This window comes from Lissotriton vulgaris, chromosome 1_1, assembly GCF_964263255.1.
Source record: "Lissotriton vulgaris chromosome 1_1, aLisVul1.2, whole genome shotgun sequence".
In the NCBI taxonomy this organism is placed as follows: domain Eukaryota; kingdom Metazoa; phylum Chordata; class Amphibia; order Caudata; family Salamandridae; genus Lissotriton; species Lissotriton vulgaris.
Genome location: NC_141685.1, coordinates 1,716,975,851 through 1,716,990,564, shown reverse-complemented (window position 1 = coordinate 1,716,990,564; position 14,714 = coordinate 1,716,975,851).

Here is a 14,714-nt window from a genome sequence, read left to right as displayed (position 1 = left end):
CTACATCGGGCGTCGTTGAGCCTTTTCTGCTGGACACTGGTGCAGCGAAAAGTTCTATTATGCATTCGAAACTCCCTGGCGCACCTTTGTCTGGCTTAACAAATGTTTCCGTTGGATTCTCTGGCGCCCCCGTTAGCAATCCAGTTTCACGCCCTTTGCCCCTTACAATTGGGCCACGTGAGCTTCAAGCTCCGTTGATTTTGACTACTGGTTGTGGTGAAAATCTTTTGGGCCTGGATTTGCTTAAACGTTTGTATGCAACTTTGTATTGTTCTCCTGTGGGTGTAAAGCTTACGTTAGGAGAGAGGGATGTCTCTCCTATGTACTTATCTCTCGATAAGCTTCCACCGGAATTGAGTTCTTTTCCTGCGTCTTTGTGGGCAACAGGTCCCAATGATGTGGGCCTTCTTGACATCTCCCCTTATGTTGTTCAGTTGAAATCTAATGTGCGACTGCCACGTATTCCCCAGTATCGTATTTCTCTTGATGGTGAACGAGCACTGTTAGCGATCATTTATGATCTGATCGAGAAAGACGTTATTGAAGAGACTCGGGGAAACGTGTGCAACAGCCCTGTACTGCCCATTCTTAAACGTACTGATCCTTCAAAACCGCCTGTTTATCGCTTTGTTATCGATTTACGGGAGGTGAATAAAATTGTGCTTCCTCAGTTCCCCGTTGTGCCTGACATCACGGCGCTACTGACTCTGATTCCAGCTTCTGCATCGTGGTTCTCGGTGATTGACTTGAAGAATGCGTTCTTCAGCATCCCGATTGCCGAGGAGAGTAGAGACCTTTTCGGCTTCTCTCTTGGTGGACGCAGCTTCCGGTTTAAACGCGCTCCTCAGGGCTACTGTGAAAGTCCATCGATTTACAGTCAAGCCTTGAAGGGTCAACTGGATGCGTTTAGGTTGCCGGCTGGTGCGGCCTTAATCCAGTACGTCGATGACCTATTGGTGGCTGCTGATACTCAGGACATTTGCAAAATTGCTACGGTGTCGTTGCTGCAACATCTCTGCGAGTTAAATCACAAGGTGTCCCCTTCTAAACTCCAATATTGTTGTCAAGAAGTAACCTATCTAGGTCACTTATTGTCAAAGGAGGGAAGGAGGTTGACCCCAGAGAGGATTGCAGCAATTGCGCGAATGACTGTGCCAACAACCCAAAGAGATGTGCGTGCCTTTTTAGGTATCACGTCGTACTGCAGGCAATGGATTCCTAATTTTTCATTGCTAGCGAAACCATTGGTGGCTCTTACGTGCAAGGATGTTTCAACTCCTTTACCATGGACGGAAGAATGTCAGAAAAGTTTTTCTGAATTGCGTGATTCATTGTGTTCGGCTCCTGTGTTAGGTACTCCTGACTACGGTAAGCCGTTTACATTATATGTTCACGAGAGGGAAGGTTGTGCTTTGAGTGTTTTAACGCAACCTTTTGGTGGTAAGCAACGTCCATGTGCATATTTTTCCTCGACCTTGGACCCGGTAGCTAGAGCATTGCCGAGTTGTTTGAGAGCAACAGCGGCAGCTGCGGTCTCCATCCGACAATCAGCAGGACTGGTCATGGATAATATGCTTACGGTGATGGTTCCGCATGCAGTCGACACTCTTTTGAATCGTACGAAAACTCAGCACTTGACAAGTGCGAGATTGTCTGGGTACGAGTTGACGTTGCTGGCAAGTCATATCCAGATAAAACGTTGCAATGTTCTGAACCCGGCGACTTTGTTACCAATTAGCTCAGAGTCAGATGAAATAACAGAACACGATTGTTATTTGAGGACAGAGGAGGAAACAAAAGGTCGAGTGGACCTTAAAAACACCCCATTGGAAGACCCAGATGGAACATTGTATGTGGATGGTTCATGTTTTAAGTTGCCGAATGGCGATGTGACTACTGCTTATGCTGTTGTAACGTTGAATACTGTTGTTGAGACTGCAAGGTTGAATCAGAATTCTGCCCAAGCTGCAGAGCTGATCGCTCTCACTAGAGCGTGTGTGTTAGCAAAAGGGAAACGTGTGAATGTGTTTACCGACAGCCAATACGCGTTTGGTGTTGCCCATAGCTTTGGACGATTGTGGAGAGAGAGAGGTTTTCTGACGTCGCATGGTACGAAGATTCAGCATGGCCAGCTTGTGAATGATCTTTTGCTTGCACTGACGTTGCCTAAGCAGGTAGCGATTGTTAAATGTAGTGCGCATTGTAAGGTGACGGATGATGTTGGTCGTGGTAATGCGTTTGCGGATGAGATTGCTAAGGAGACTGCCCGGAACCTTAGCACTCGAATGTATGTGACGAGTTCGGTTAGGTGGCCTACAGAGTCGAGCATGTGTGAAGACACTATTGAAAGTGTGAAAGAAATTCAGAATGAGGCCACCGAGACTGAAAAGACGAAGTGGATAGAAAGCACGGGAAAGTTGGATGCGAATGGTTGTTGGATTGATTTATCGGATCAGAAAAAATGGTTGTTGCCCGATGCGTATGTGCTGGCTGTTGTGACAATGGCGCATGGGTTAGCACATATTAGCGCGAAAGGTATTTGTAAGTTGTTGTCCCCTGTGTGGAAGAATGACGGTATCACGAAATGTGCTGAACGCTTGGTTAAGAACTGTATGGTGTGTATGTTGTACAATCCTGGCAAGGGAACCCCAACTCCTCCTGGCAGTTTTGCTCCCCCTTCATGTCCCTTTGAGGTGATTCAATTGGACTTCATCCATATGGAGAGATGCAATAACCTGAAATACGTTTTAGTTGTGGTTTGCGCATTCTCCCGATGGATCGAGGCCTATCCTCTCAAAGACAATACCGCTTTGTCTACTGCGAAAATCCTGCTGAAGGAATATTTTCCTCGGTATGGAATGCCTAGAGTCGTGTGGTCAGATAACGGAAGTGAGTTTGTGGGAAGTGTGATGATGAGTGTGTGTAAGGGCCTTGGAATTAATCAGAAATTCCACAGCGCCAATCATCCCCAGTCAGCTGGTTTGGTTGAAGGGTATAACGGCACCCTTAAACTGAAACTAGCAAAGATTCAGGCTACGACTGGTCTTTCGTGGCCTGATGCTTTACCTTTAGCATTACTGTCAACTAGGGCGACTGTACACTCCCGAGTAGGGCTTAGTCCCTATGAAATAGTGTTCGGCCGCCCTGCGAATGTGTGGGGGGTTCCTAGGCCAGGTGCGTTCTGTGATCTTGAGTACCCAATGTTGATCGATTATCTTCATGACTTGACTGCTAAACTGAGGTTAATTCACCAACAGGTTTACGACGCACTGCCGACGCAGACGGAGGGTCCAGGCCACCAGCTCCATCCCGGAGATTGGGTGGTGACGCAGAACTTTTCGCGCAAGAACAATTTGGATCCGACGTTCACTGGACCCTACCAGGTTCTCCTTGCCACGAGGACTGCTGTTCGCCTTGAGGGACGGAAGAACTGGGTGCACGCCACCCACACCAAAAAGGTCCCTATTCCTTTGCCGGCAGACCCGTGGGTGAGGAGAGGCATTGCATCGACTGAAACCGAAGGATTGCCGGCGTTCGTACCTTTTAGCGGCGCACAGCCTGTCGGAGAATCCTCAGTGCAGCAGAAAGACACTGTTGAACATTTGTCACCAAAAGACTCAAGACCAGAACACTCAACTGATCAGCAGGACGCTGTCTCTTCAACGGATCCTTTGTTTGACGAGCAGACACGTCCTGGGAAAACCCGATACTTTTTGCGATCTAGCACTAAAGACTAATAAAAGATCCTGCTTTGCTGTATTGACAACTGCATTTATCCCGTTTTCCGTGATCAGTTTGAACATTCATATTACTGTGATTATTCCTGTATATATATACATTGAGTTTTGTTCCTTATACTTTTGCTTCCACAGCCGAGAGACATTGTTTTTGCATATATATATATTGTGAAATAAAGGCCGTAGGGCCGCGCGTGTACTTCCTTCTGGTTAGCAGGTCTTGACACTAGGTTAAAGACCGTCGATTCCTGGGAACTCCTGGGGATTGACTGCGGCTACACGGAACGAAGTGCGTCAAGAGACGTTGCGGACGGTCGTAGGGGATGGCATTTTCGAAGCTGATGGACCTGGAAGAAGCTCAGATACAAAGATTCAAGCTGCAACAACTCAGCCATACGAAATGTTTTATATTCCAAGTGTTTGTATTATTCTTGACTGTTTCTGCATTTTTGGCGGGTGGGGTGTACTATATGATCTCTGGTTTTCTATCTCCTGTCTTACCTACTCCTACACCTGATCCTAAACTTACCACTGTTGCCTCTCCCCATTCTTTTCATGTCCTACCCGAACACGAGCAGGCTAGACGTGCAGAATTCCGCAATAATTCCTTTATTCAGCTCCTTCACCAGCATCAGTTAGTGGTTAACACTACTAATTGTTGGGTGTGTGGGTTGATGCCACATACTACGGATAAGGGAATTCCATATCTGGTGTTACCGTATAGTTCCCAAGGGTCTGCTCGAGCATTTCAAACAATGTTTCGAAGCTCACTAGGTTTCCACCCCATTCGAGAACCACGTTCCCCCTACTCTGGTCCTACCTCGTATCAAAAACCTTTGTCAATGGCAATAGAGGACTTAGACAGCGATATCTATGATCCCTCGCTTATTCCAGAAGAAGAGGTACAAGCTTACAGGGTCCTGAGTAGAGGCGAGTATAGTGTGTTCACTAGTGAAAAGCAGCTTAAGAGCTCACCTCCAATATGGGTCGTACCCCACATTGGTAATTTTTGTCTAATGGGTCGTGGCCAAAGATCGAAAGCCCGACTTGGAGAGAGTGCTTGCACTGAAAATTACATTCTGCCGATGGTCTCGTCCCCTGTGTTTCTGGCTGCCAAGGGTACATACTTTATCTGTCATGATCGTGCTTATGCATGGTTGCCCTCTGACTTCATGGGCTCATGCTTCATTGCAAATTTGTTGCCTCCGACGTTCACTGTAGATGCCGATTATCACAAGACTAGAGTTGTGAGAGGCGTAATTAGCGAAGAGGATACTGCGGGTCAAGAGGCAGGAGACTTTTTCAAGGGTTTCCTCCTGTTTTGGGGACCTATGGTTAATAGTAGGAACCTGAGACAGTTGACTCGAGTGGTAGAATCGACAGCTAATATTACTGCCAGTGCCCTTGGTAATATCACCACAGAACTGCAGGCGGATAGACTTATGACTTTACAAAACCGTATGGTTTTAGATGTCATCTTAGCAGATCGAGGTGGGGTATGTAAGGTGATCCATTTGAGCTGCTGCATTTTCATTCCTGATAACGCTCCGACTGTCTATCAGGCCATCTCTAAGTTGCATAAGATCTCTGAATCCATACACGTGGATGTAGGGGATTGGACGCTACTTGGGTGGTTTTGGGGCCTAATGTCGACTTGGGGTTGGAAGATTCTGATGATTATCGGAGTTGTCGTGGCGTTCCTGTTCACGTGTTGCCTTTGTGTGCAGTGCGGTCCTGCCTTATGTGGCCTTTGTGCCACAACGTGTATGAGACAGCCGCCTGTTACCAATGGAACTCGGTTGGACAGAGCTATGCTACAGCAACATCTAGATGGTCTGATGAATATCGAGTATGATTCCGACTAGTGCTTGCCTACATGAGGGCAAAAGGAGCGTCTGAGGTTCCGTGACAATTGTAAGTGGTGTTTTCGACTCGCACGAATATAGTCGAGTCTGGTATCTATGAACCGCAAATGACGAGTTTAGTGGGTGTACGCAGTTTCGATGTGCTAACCTAAACCGTTCGTCTGTTACGTGGGTATTTCTATCTGTACCCACGGGTTCCATCTTAGATACGGCATCCATTTTGTCTCTTGCCCTCAAGTAGCCAGCGAACGGACGTTGTCCGCTTCGTGACCCTGGGACTCCCAAGATATTTGCGGAAGACACATGTCCTTTGTAAGTGTTTTTATGATGAGGGGGATGATACTGTAAGGCAGATGGCGCCGCTCGAGGCTCATCTTGCCGTATCGGCTTATTGTCTCAGCCGTGCATCTCATTAGGCACGTCCCTTTGATGCCTGTATCTCGTGTTTCCTGATACCTCCCCTTTTACACCCTTTCCGATCTCCCCACTGTTTCCATCTTCCTCTACACCTGTCCTTGTTCCTATTTTTGATCTGTTTTACTACTGATTGGAATGCACTAATGGTGGGAAGATGGGTTTTTACAGTTGGGAACCGCCAAATGTTTCCGCACTTATGTCCCGGACCTTGTGTGTATCAAAGTGACCAAAGCGACCCCTCTGGGGGATAATTGTGGGAACCGGGTCATAAACTTTTGTGTTCAATGTAACTCTATGGGAAAATCGTGTATAAAAGGAGCGATCCGCAGAACCAATTTGAAGCAGTTACCCTGAACTACACTGGTTGTACTTCCGTGATTTCTGTGTTTCCCTGCAGCAAATAAACCTTGAATCTTTGACGCCGAAGGAAGTGTCCCGTGTCTCTGTGATTCGTACGCCGGAGCAGGTTACCCACGAAGGTTTCAGGTGTTGTGCCCTGGCACCGCTGGGTTCTAAATAACCCAGTCCTTCAGTCCCGGGCCTGGCGATGCTTATCCTAACTTTCCTCATCGCAAATGGGTTCATCGCACTTTTTTTGTGTCGAGGTGGTTGTATCGCGGACATTGGCTGCGGTTTCGGCAGACTATCGCATGGTACCGCCTTGTTGCAAATTCTATGTTGACATGGGTTTATTTTCCCATGATAGGCTGCGATGTGTAAAGTTGCGTTAGCATTTTTTGGTGATGTTTAGCACATGTTCTTGTAAATATCCCCCTTGATGATTTGTAGCTCCACGTAGTTTTCTGCCTTGTGATACAGGAAAGAGGTAAGAATATTACTTGATACACATGCTCTTTTCGTAAGTACCACAGTACTTTCTAGTTACTACAGAGGTGCTCTGTAAACTGTAAAAAATATATGAAGTAATGAAACTAGTTTTCTCTACCTAAGAGCCTCATTATGATATCATTGTGCCAGAAACGGAACCGTCCGACAAGAAGTCGGTGGTCGTGCTTCCCAAATTATGATGCGATCGCCTTCATGGCGGTCGAAAGTGCATTGTTCCTATTGCGGCTCATGCTGTGGGCCGCAGCACAAGCCGCAACAGAAACAATACACTTTTTAAACATTCATGCACTGTGTGGCAGGCACCTCATTATGCCTGCCACATGGTGCATGACTTCCCTTTCACTTTGGCGTAGGGCTGCACAGCAGGGTGCCTTTCTGCACAGCCTTACGCCAAAAAGCCAGAAATGAGGCCAAAGTGTGTTCATTTAAGCCACTTTACTAAGGCTGCAGTCTTACAACTTCAAGCATTTAGCGAGGTTTAGATCACGGTTTTCTCAGTAGGTTGCTCTTGAATCCTACTTTCATAGAATGAAAGGTGGATTAGTGCTTTGCCACGTGAGCAGCTTCTTGTGATCGTCCGTGACAAAGGCTCCAACTTGTGTAGCGAGAATGGTAACTTGAAGATCAGCGTCTTGCCACAAGTCTGGCATCCTGTCAAAATCATAATTGCTTCTGAGAGATTTGCATATTGTACTCCTAATGTGTTTTCCTCAAGTTCGTTGCATCTCTGAATATATTTTCACATCCTCCAGCCAGAATATTTCATGGTAGCTATCTTTTCCCAAAAACACCTCTTCGATCTGCAGTTAAACACATCTACTTTCAAAACATTACAGATGCAAATGCATTGCTTGTAATAATACATAGAGTAAACGGTCTCGTTTCTTTATTTTAAATCAGCTATGTAAAACATGGAAAAATCTTTCTATCATAGCGACTTTTCCACCAGGAACATTCCTGTCACACATTCTTAGTTAGAGCACATTAGATTACAATAAAAATGATCAGAAGGGCATGCCGACAGAAATGCTCAAAAATCAAAAAAATGATTGGATTAATTAAAAGGACCGCTTGAATTTTTGGGGGTGGTATAATGTTTCAGGTGATTGAAATTCTGTTTAAAGGAAAAGATCAATTGGCTTTGGAAATGGTTGTTGTTTGTCGAGTTGCTTCAACACGCCAGTGCCATCCTACAAGAACGCAGTATTCACAAAGATATTCAAATACTGGAGCACAGAAAATACTTGATCATGGAAATTTACACTTCAGTGTAATCAAGATGAATGAATGAATGAATGAATGAATATTTTATCAAGCATGCATATACCCATAGGCATTTTGGTGCTAGTGATCTGGCTGGATTCATATTATGATACTGCTGGAACTAGTTTAAAAACAGCCAGGTTGTAAGCGATTTCCTGAAAAGAGTCAAGTTGGTCTGAGAAGCTTTAAACGCCTCCCAAAAAAGTGTCTGCTCTGCCCACCGAGCCCACAGTAAGGTCAAAACAGACCATAATGGCCTGTTTAATAGTGTTTTTGTATATGGGATCAATTAGGTATTAGCATTGAACCTCAAGAGTTATTGCACTGGTTTCTGTGTTGGAATTACCATGTCCAGTTTAACAGGACTATGGTCCTACAAAGTTTTGGCAAGATGTTGACCTCTCGGTGTCCACGTGCTCAGTGGGGCGGACGTCAATTAATACTCAATTCGGGACCATGAGGCATGTTTTGAAGATGTATGAGTGCCCTCCTCAGCCCTCGGATTTCTTAGCCGCCACACTCCACTATATCAAATTCCTCCATGCCCTCCCTCAACACCTTTGCTGCGTTCTTATCTTGTGGCAGTGCATGTGACGATCTATCCTCCAGTGGATCTAAGACAGTGTTAAAATCCCCCCCCCCCTCCCCCCAAATTACCATTTCTGGAGCAAGGAGCTGCCGCTCATTGGACATGAAGCTACAAAAACTAGGGTCCTCTATGTTAGGCCCTTATGTATTGACTAGTGTTACCAGGGTGCCCAACAGCACACCCTGTGGAATCGCTTATATCTACCCTGATCATCTATGATGGTCCTGATTACCTCAAACGGCACCCCTTTATTAAGCAGGTCGAGCATCCCCCCAGAGTAGAAGCAGTATGATGAGGCCAGGTAGATTTCAGCTCATCAAGCTCCCACTGTCGACTCGGAGCATTTGGTAAGGTCTGTTTTCTGAACCATCGCAATGTGTATGTTGTGCCTGTCTAGGTAGGCCATTACTTGTCATGTCTTACAGGGAGTTTTAAGTCCACTCACATTCCAAGTTATGCAAGATGTTATATTCGGCCTCTCTGGTTCCGCCCCATCATCCCTGTGTGTGGTTCCGGGTCCTATGTGTTTGTATTGTAGTTTTGCCCTTGCCAGGCATCATTCAGTGTGAACAGTGAAGGTGCTAAAATTCAATAACATATCTCCCCCTTCACTTCAGCATTCCAATCATGCAAAAGGATAACCCATGCATAGCAAGCCATGCTAACAGAGAAACTTCAGCCTGTGACACCTGTTTAGTGCAGCCAGCAACATGTTGGCCTTGAACTGCACTAAGGGGTGCACCCTAGTGGGGATTGACAAGGACTCGGTTTCTCTCCGTTTTCCAGAGCGAGGCTGTAACAGTTTGTGGATTCTGGTGTGTTGTACTCGACTCTGGCTAAGCCAAAGGTCAGCTGCATCCCGATTTGTCAATTATGTGACCGAAAACGTTCATGGTGGCATCCCTGTTGGGTCTCGCTCCCATATCTCAGCCAGATTAGTCATACTGATAGGATGTGACATACAGCTTCCTCAACCGATGTGAGGGCACATGCCTCATTATCACCATCTGAGCACTGTCAAGTGCGAAGATGCATCCCAAGTACATTAGATTTAGTCTTCCTTCGTAGCAGTGACGTGGTCTTGAGGGGCTTTTTAAATTAACACGTAGATTATTAACGTATTCCAGTACCCACTGTGGCGTTGCGAAGATTTTTGTTCTAACCTGATATTCCACATGCAACTTGACCAGATAGAGCATCACATAGGGCATGAATGTGGTGTTGTAGCTTTTTCTTGACTGGTATGTATTCTTTCCTGGCAGCTTCAGTGCTGGCTGTCAAGTCTGGGTAAAAGGAGATTGTGCTACCTTGATACGTAATTTGCTGCAGCTCACGAGCCAACCAAAGCACTGTGTCCCTGTCCATATAATTCAACAGTGTATCAAATATCGGTCTCCGGGTGGGCCCCTGGGGGTGGCCTCATACCCAGCGATCGATGAGCCCACTCTACCACTAGCAGGTGTGATAAACTGTCTGCACTGAAAACTTTTTTTAGCATGCACTCCATGTACTCTTTTGGTTTGCTCATGTTCCTTGTTTCTGGCATTCTTGTAATGCGTAAATTGCTTCTTCTAGAAAATGCTACAAGTCCTAATTCTTGGCTTGAATTAGCGTAAGCACTTTTTTCATGTTGAGTCATTTATCTTTTAAGGAGTTCGCAGTATCTTCTGAGCTCGAGGGGGCATATTACCAAGCAATAGCGATAATTATCGCTATTACTTGGTTAGAGACAAAAATTTACCGCTGAGCTGCGGCGATTTTTACCGCAAATAAACCTTGGTATTACCAAGGTTTATCGCAAATGCGATAAAAATCGCCGCAATGCATGAATATCGTTGAAAAGTCAGCGATATTCATGCATTACTGAGCTAATGCTCTTAGCCATGTTATCCACCTCCCATTGGATAACATGGCTAAGAACTGCTCAGGCCAGGTGTTAGCTTTTGGAGATATTCGCGCTTAGCGCGAATATCTCCAAAAGTTGGTAATAGGAGATAGCGATGTTAGCGACTGTTTTCAGTCGCTAACATCTTGGTACGCCCACTTTGCATGTCATTAGTGATAAATATCACTGACATGCAAAGTGGGGCCCAAGATGGTCGCTATCTCCTACTAGCTGTCGCTAACTGGTGTTAGCGACAGCTAGGTAATAGGGAGATAATTTTATCTCCGCTTTCTTGGCTTTTAAAGCCAAAAAAGCAGAGATAAACCCCCTTGATGATATGCCCCAGTATCCTTTGTTCCCCTTCCATCAGTCGCACTATGTGATTATCTACTTTTGTAGCGAGGTGGTCCTAGTAGAGATTAATGTGGTCTATCTTTCCGTCTATATATTTCAGGCTTTGAATCAACACCAGTAGGGTGCTTTCCAGTGTCGATGTGCTTGCCTTTGATGCTTTCCCCGTGTCATCTTCTGTAATGTCTTGCGGAAGTCTTGTTCTTTTTCCAATGTTGAAAGTAAGCTTGGGCTGCATTTTGTCTGTTTTATCCACTGGTGCCATTTGGTGATCTAGCGCTAAGAGTCGCGCCCGTTCCCATTGCCCCAGGCTTTATGCCTCCTATTCCTCTACTCCTGAGCCTCCTCTGCTCCCTACTGATAGTCGCGTCTTCTTTTGTTAACTTTAAAGTGTTTGGCGGGAGGTTTTAGCAAGGTGGTTATACAGGAGAAGAAGTAGCTCGCCTGATGTAGCCGGGGGAAAGGCAGCCCTCATTACAGCAATCCACCGGATCTCACAACGTCTTAGGTAGGGGTGGGCGGAATTTACATAGTCGTGATATGTAAAGCTCTGCGAAACTGTAAAAAATCTCTGCGAGCACGCAAAAGTTCAGTGAACGTGCGGAATTGCTTGTTCTGCCCGTTCACAAAGCTTTTTTCCTGTTTGCAAATGCTTTTTGCATGCTCGGGGAGAAATATCTCGCGAACACGCAATTTGAAAGCGCGAACAAGCAAAAAACTCCACAAAGCCGTGGATCTGTGAATTTTGGGCAATTCCGTGTTCTCCGCGGAACGCGAAAATACCCAAATTACAACATTTCCGTGAGCAGAACGGAATTTACCACCCAGGCCTAGTCTTAGGGCACTACGTGCTCTAACAAATCTCAGCTCCACCTGGCTTACAACCTCTAGAATCAGCCTCCACACAGGTCCCCTGGTGTTCTGCTCTCCTGCCGGGGGTTTTATTTATTGGTAAGAATCACCACTCTCGGCCCGGGCCTCTCCTTCGCTCCTGGCTTCTGTCTATGCATTTGTCTGTCTTGTCACCTTACAGTGCTTCGCTGCCAGGGGCATTCACACCTGGCCACCAGCCGTTTTTCCTTTCCCTGCGCCACACTCCAAGCAGGAAGTCCTAAGCCGCAGAGTCCCTGGCTAGAGGGCAGGTGCGCACAACCCCCGCCCGGTCCCTTAGTCACAGCCTTACCGTCTCAAAATCTTCTTCCGGACGTCTCCACTACTCCCACCCGGGCCGCCTTCCGCAGGGCCTAGGAGTCTGCATACCAGTCAGCTTCTTTCGCTCTGCAGAGGCGTTAGGTGCTCTGTTCACAGCCACGTGCAACCAACCTCCAACAGGGACAATGGCATCAGGTAGCCGCATGCAGTCCGTATCACTGTCCGCACCCAGTGGCCGCCATCTTGTCGGCAGCTACTCCGTCCCTCGAGCTCATACCCTAAGTCTTTGCTCTAAATCTGGCTTTTTGCATGCTCGATCCTGTTGCTTGTTGCACTCCAGTTGTTCATCCTGTGTTTGCAGTGCATGAGAAGCCACAGCACCCAGCAGAAAGGATAGTTTTTGTCAAGATCGGCATCATGGCCAGCGGAGCTGGCCTAAAGTGCTCCATTTTGCATCAATTTTGTGGCAACCTCGTGAGTTAATAGTTTGGGAGCTGGTGCCACTTTATTAGGAATCTCCATGTAAAAAAAGATTGCTTAATTGCCTGATCATGTCAGAGGTAGAGAAGACACTATGTGAGAGCAGGATTATTGGTAAAAATACCATTAAAAGTATAGCCAGCTATATGAATGGCAGTATGGACCCTTGAGAGAGGCCAAAACAAATAAGTGTTCCGAATCTTTATCAGCAGATTCCTCTGGGTGAAAATTAAAATCCCCAAATACAATGAATTTAGACGGGTTTAGGCATGATTCCATGAATGCACACATTGTTGGCTCTAGGAACGAGGGGCCAATAAATTAACATGCTATTTAAAGAGGAATTCTTAGATGGCTCAAAATTAAAGGTAAGTGCTTCACAATCTATTAAGATAACCTGCTGAAATGTAGCCTCCGGGGGATTTCGATCATGAACTGCTAAGCCACGACCATAAGAACGTGCATTAATAAGCACACATAATATGTTCCCTCTAGTTCCTTTGTGACTGACTGCATTCTCCTTTAGTGTGCCTAATGAGCACTCCTCTGATCTTTTATTATTATCTAATGAGTAACTGCAGTCGTTGCAAATTTAGGCTATACATTAATGGCAGAAATAAAGTCAAAGTGGAGCAGAGTGTTTCCTAGCCTGGGTTATTAATGGAAGGGATCTCCTCCTTGGAGTACTTGAATGTTGGGTAAGGCTGGGGGAAATTTAGTCCAGAGGATTCGGCGCTACGTGCTGTCTGTGCCTGGATGGGCCCAGACGGGCTTGCCTTTGGCATTCCTTCAGCACATCAGCGGCACACCCTCTGTAAACATATGCACTCTGCAGTTGTTTATAAAGGCTAACATTTAAGGGGCGTGGCTAGGGAGTGTGGTTAAAATCTTGATGCGATTCAGCATCGGAAGAAAACGAGTGGGGAAAATAAAGTCACAAACTGGAGTCCTGCGACTCCTGCTCCTCTGACAGGCTCCTCTTTGCCAGGAATACCGTGGACATAAAAGTGTGAGCTAAATAAAAATGTGAGAAAGGTAAAATCATAAATTTAAAATGAAAGGGACATCAACCTTACAACATCCCACTCAGGTAGGATCTAGGCACCTCCTGAAATTGAGACACAGGTGTCTACAAAGAAATACAATTGTAATGGTTCAATTCCATCGAATGCAAACAAATTCCACCCAGTCCACGGCATACTAGTATGCAGGACAGTACCCTCACATGCCTGTATTTGCTCAGTGAAATTTAATCTAAAGAATGCCACAACATTGCACAAAAAAGAGATCAACAACCTAGAGACAACTCAGAAAAATGATATGCCTATGACCAAGGTTTATCCCCAGAAGGCTTGCTTTGCCTTTTTCAAAGGGCCATGTGGGAATGGGAAGAATGCTGTTATGTTATGTTACACGTAATTGATATAGTGCACGTACACCAGATTGGTTTCTTGTCACTGCTCTGGGAGCGGTTCGGGTGATACATTACTCGTAGACCTGTCTAAATAGCCATGGTTTTAGAAGTTTGAGGAAGGTCATGAGGTCTGTGCAGGATCTGATCTCTAGAGGCATTGAGTTCCAATAGCTGGGACCTAGTATGGAAAACCTTGTTCCACCAAAGCGTTTCTGTTTAAAGGGCGGTGTTATCAGGAGGTGCAAATGGGCGAATCTCAGGTTGCGGGTCGTAGTGTACCTGTTGATCAATCTATTGATGAATTTGGGGTTTCTGCCATTCAGAGATTTAAAGATAATGCATCCCACCTTGAAGGCGCATCTCTGAGATATAGGTAACCAGTGTAGCTTCTTCAGGAAAGGAGTGGCGTTTTGGTGTCTGTTTTCCTGGAGAACCAATCTGGTCGCCTGATTCTGTACCAGTTGGAGAAGGTGGTTGAGGTAAGCCAGGATGCCAAAGTATAAAGACTTGGAGTAGTCAATGTGGGATATCACCATGGCAAGTACTACCTGCTACTCTTACCCTCTCCTTCCCTCAACTAGGAATATTTTGGGTCCAGCTACAAATAAATAAGACTACTACTAAGTTCTTAAGATTAAAAATAGAATTTCACAGATAGGTTCTATGTAGTAAAGGGGCATGGAAACATAAATGAGGATAAAAAACTTCAATA